The following is a 5,136-nucleotide window of genomic DNA, read 5'->3' on the forward strand; positions in this document are numbered from 1 at the left end:
ATGGAGTAAAATGACATATTACAGGGTTGCCAGTTTTCGTAAAATTTGAAATAGTCATGTAATTGTTGTCAACAATAAACTTTTATCGATAGATTGTGAAAGTAGTTAATATTTTGCCAAAAATGTCTGAATTTATAATGCTACGGCGCTGTAATGATTACAATGTTATTGTATTCTTTATTCTTATTTTGACAGTTGGTTATATGCGTATCGAAATCAATATTAACCAATAACGACAGATGGATTTCATTATGTATATTCAATTAAAATGAGAAATTTTAAAATATGTCTCCTATTTGTATTTTTATACACATACTGCTAAACTTGTGTGTATGAATTTTATAATCGTAATAAATTTGCTTTCAAATAATTTAATTCCTCTCTTTGGTCCTAACTGAAAACCAGCGCCTTAGGAAACTTTGGCATATGCTGAGTCAGCGCCGTTTCACTGCTATGACAATCATGTTTTGTTTTTTTCTTTTATGCTTAATCTGTACTTGTGTCAGTGAATAAAATGTATATCTATCTAATTTTCAAAAATACAATTCTAACGAACATGTGCCCAACAGTTGGACGAATAATTGGTCGATGATGGCTCAAATGAAACGAGTTCGGCTATTTATTTCATACGCGTAACTAACATTCAGTCGACATAATATATATCGACTGCAATTACTGGCTGCTTGCACTTACACTTTTACGCAGTGAACTGCTGTTTCACTCTATCTTCGAAAGACCAGACTATACAGATTACACATGGACTTATAAAAAGATAGTAAATTGACAGCTACTAATGTCAGTTTAAAAATAATGTTGCAAACTCCCTTAAACAGAGTCAGTTAAAATCAAAAGTTGTACGGATGACCTGGGGGGTGATTCACGTAATCAAACCATTACGACATCGTAGCGATTTAGTAGTTGAACTGCTTTTTCGTATTCACGTGTGAACGTCAACGAATCCAAGTTTAAAGTCGTTCGATCCAAGTGTCGTTAAAGCGTATTCTGGTTTATGAATCGAGCTTAAATCGATTCCTAAACGACAAGTCATACGTATTCTGCCAAAATTTTGACATTTCTTTCAATATACTTTCGACGACTTAACGACAATCCAAGATGTCGTTCATTAGTCGTTACGTTTCGATTCTATTCATATCGCGTTCGTTCATAAGTGAATACCAATTTCGGTCAGGACTTCGATCGAACGACTACGTAACTTCAACGATAGTTTGATAGCTTGAACTTACAGGAATCGCACTACTGAGCGAATCAGTGAAATTTATCCTTGTTATTGTATCAAAAACTCGTAAATTCACTAAACGTTAATTAAGCATATTTATTTAAAAATCTGCCGACAGTGTTGCCAACTTAATGACTTTGTCCCCTGCCTATTTTATAATAATTGGGTTTCATATTTAATATTTTATGTCTATGAATGAAATTATGTCAATACTCGAAATGATTTTATCTGACTTTGTGAACACGCCTCTCAATATGGTAGGTTCCTTATTTTAGATGAATTGATCTTTCGTCTGTGCTATGACCATAAAGTCATCTTGCCAATGAAATGAGTCATATGAGTAGATTTTTCATATGGCGTGGAAATTCTGTTTTAGATACAACTAGCGACTTTAAAACCCTTTGTCTAGCGCCATTTGCTTTAGTCTAGTTGCTAACACTGTCCGACGTTATAATGTGGTACCGACCCCGTGTCCTTGGTAAAAATTATTGTAGGGTTTTTGTTAACTTTATTGCATACTTATTGATATTTTATCGTATCATTTACCGCATCAATCTCGCTGTTCCTCTGTAGTGTAACAGGAAATGAGTTCCGATATACATTAAGGTCTAAATTAAAATTACATTTAGTTTGACAAAGGTTAGAATTTTGTTAATTTTATTCATAAATGTATTTTTTGTTATATAAGCATGATAATTTACGATTTGATGAAAATAGTTTTCTTACGTCTTAATGATCAACTTATAATTGTATGAATGATATTTTTAAGTTGATGATGGTAAAATATCGATTGTCAAGAATGAATGTCATTGCCAGTTTTTATCTTTTTTCTTTAGATCGCCTTTTGATGTCTAACCTTTATGAATATGCCAATTTCTATTTTAGGTATAAAGAAAGCTTTCTATATAGAAACAATATTCTAAATACTAAATGCTCGGCCTGCTGTTTCGGAATGGAAAAGTTCAGATTGTTTCCGACTAGTGTGGTATTTTTTCATCCAAACAGTGATTATAAGCATACCAGAATGTCGTGATAGGAAAAAAATAAGAATAATCTCATAATATGAGACCACCTTAAACTGGCATCTTTCATCGGTAAATAAGTATGTTTGAACGCTTTTGATACTTCGAAATATTGAATTTATGCATCTAAATTATTAATTAATTATAAACTGTTAATTAAGTACAATGAATACGTACTATGAGGTATGATGTACGCGTTCATCCCGATTTGTCATCACATTCTGGTACGCTTAAACACAACTTTTATTATTTGAAATTGCATGGTACCACACTCAGGTATTCCTTCCAAAAAGTAAGTTTATTGGTTTAATCTCCTCAACGTGATCTGACTTTTCCGCGTTACAATATAGTTGGTGCAATTAAAAAAATGTGATTTTTCCACTTGGTGGTGAATAAACTTGAGAACATAAGGGTGGATCCGATTTTTAGAGAGACTCCAAAATTGTATGAAAGTATATGAGAAAAGATAAAATATGATTTTAGCAAAGCAGGCCGAGCGACCGGATAAATAATACGACGCCCATTAAAAAATAAGATAGAGGTAAAGGATTAAAAAGCTAGCTTACTTCCTGTCGTATCCTAACACCGAAATCGCCCCAAAGGCGGCACTGCTCGGCGGAGGTGACCCCTCGAGGTGCTCTTTTCGAAAATTTTAAGATTGTTTTACTTAATTAGAAAGGAAGCGGTCTTCCCGGTGGAAGTATATGACGCTTCCCTTAAGTTTCCTCAAGCCTACGACCTTGCGGTAGTCGCTTCAACGGGCTGGATCTGCGCAGACCGAGTCTGTCGGTCGTCGTCGTGTCGTCGCGGCGCACGGGCCGAGAGGCGCAGGCGCGGCGGGGGACAAGGGGCCCCGGGGGCCTCGGCTAAGGGGCCCTCACACCCACGACATCCAGCCTTCGTACATCATGCACAGGTTCTCGGCGCTCATCGCTTCATTTATTATGTATTCCACCTGGACAAACGAATGAGGTCAGCGCGTGCCCTGTTGTACGCGTTGTACCTGCGCTGGCGCCTGCGAAACACTACCTGCTCGTGGTGGTTGGCCCTCCTCCCTGCGTCGGGGTCCTTCCCCTCGAGCTTGAGCCGCACGCGCTTCCACACGCCGGCGCCCTGCGCGTTGCGCTCGCCGCCTGCAACCGGTCGGTACCTCTCTGTTACACGTCTTTGCTCTCTTAATAGCTCTGTCTCCCTCTCGCCGACGAATGCTTATTACGGGAAACACTTCAAAGCAAGCGGAAACCGAGAATATTATTATTGATACAAAGGTTCCCGAGCCGACCGTACTCGAACGGAGTCTGTCGCCTCAATGTGGCTGCTGCTCTGCCTACTACTTCACACATAGACAGCCACGTTGAGGCAACAGATGCTTGTTCGAGTTTAATCGGATCGAAGGATTTTTTAAAATAAGTAAATAGAGCGCATTTGTCCTCCGTCTCACCTGATGAAAAGTGATGACGTGGTCTACGATGCAGCATATGCACACATAAATAATGCCTGTTCACTCCTGCTTTAAAAAAGCTCAATTATTATAGTGTTCGGGGAACAAGTCTGTCAAGTCCTTTGCCATTCGCCGTATAAACGTGGAAGCGTAACTCTTGCAAAATTCGCAAATTTATGGACTATCAACAACACAGATGTGGAACCCCAGCCTACATCTTGTCCTATGCAATTCCACCGTTGGGTAATTCTATTTATCACGGAGTGATAGTTGATTTGGGTTCGAAAAATTTCAAATAGTTGAAACTTTTTGGGAAAATTTACAGAAAAATTTGAAAAATATCATTTCGAAGGCTCGTATTATGTTCTACAGTCAGAACTATCTTTTGAAGCAATTTCAACCAACGTCAAATGTGAGAATACCGATAAGCATGTAACTTTACGGCGGTGTTCAAGGCTCTGCAGCATTGCCACACACGCAGTGATGTATGTGCGATCTCAACATTGTAAAACGGTACATAAATGGAATTCTTCGTGGGAGTCCTTTCGCTTTTTCATTGCACATATCAGGTAACAGCGATGGTTACAAGCAAAACTTAGTCATGTCATTGAACACTCCAAATCTACACCTTTTGCTAAATCATCTAGTGAGGTACAATTGTATTTTTAGTCAATTTGAGTAACATAACTATTATTTTAGTTACTACCATGGATCAATAAACTCAAGGGGTTTGCTAATTTCCATACTACAGATCGTAACCCTGAAAAAGGTCAAAAGGTGGCGCTGTTCAATAGCCTAGAAGTAGTTTATGTTATGTAAATGGCCGTGGACATCAATTAATTCCTCTTTTATATGAAATATAAGACGTCGTGTTGAAGGTCGACGGCTACTACTTATTTTTTAATAATTGCTTTTTCTTTAATTTAATTCTATTGCACTGTTTTACATTCGTTTGTTAACTATATACTATACATTGTAGCGTTTGTTTTTGGACGTGGGAAAAAGGACATTGTATATTTTGTTATTATTTTTGTTCCGAGTAAGTGCGCTGTTGTCAATAGCAATGTTCTCTTCCAAGCGTGCAGCGAGTGGCGGGTCAGTGAACGTTCTAACACGCGTAACATAGAAAGCGAACGTCCGTACCGTGGCGCGCGCCGGCGCCGTTCTTGGCGGGCGCGGCGACGGCCGCCTGGCGCGCGAGGCGCCGGCCGCTGGCGTCCGCGGCCCAGCCGCTCGGCAACCTGCGGGCGACACCGGTTAGCGGGCGGCCGGCCCTCTCTTCTCTTAGACGGGCGACGGCGGACTCACTCCAGCAGCGCGTCGTGCAGCCGCGGCAGGTCGTCGGCCAGCGCGGCCACGGCGGCGGCGGCGGCGCGCGCGCCCGCCTCGTCGTCGCGCGCGTGCGCCAGCGCGTGCAGCAGCGCGGCCACGGCGCG

At 40.4% G+C, this 5,136-nt stretch overlaps 1 long non-coding RNA gene across 1 annotated transcript; it reads right to left on the reverse strand.

Annotated features, from left to right (window-relative positions):
- Positions 1-2,736: 2,736 nt before the first annotated feature.
- LOC113236101 lies at positions 2,737-4,883 on the reverse strand. The gene is made up of 3 exons (XR_003310914.1): positions 4,844-4,883; positions 3,289-3,392; positions 2,737-3,214 (listed from the first exon to the last, which is right to left on the reverse strand). It is a non-coding gene; the product is annotated as an uncharacterized LOC113236101 (long non-coding RNA).
- Positions 4,884-5,136: the final 253 nt, after the last annotated feature.

The sequence above is a fragment of the Hyposmocoma kahamanoa genome, unplaced genomic scaffold (genome assembly GCF_003589595.1).
Source record: "Hyposmocoma kahamanoa isolate Upper Pololo Valley unplaced genomic scaffold, ASM358959v1 89, whole genome shotgun sequence".
Classification (NCBI taxonomy): Eukaryota; Metazoa; Arthropoda; class Insecta; order Lepidoptera; family Cosmopterigidae; genus Hyposmocoma; species Hyposmocoma kahamanoa.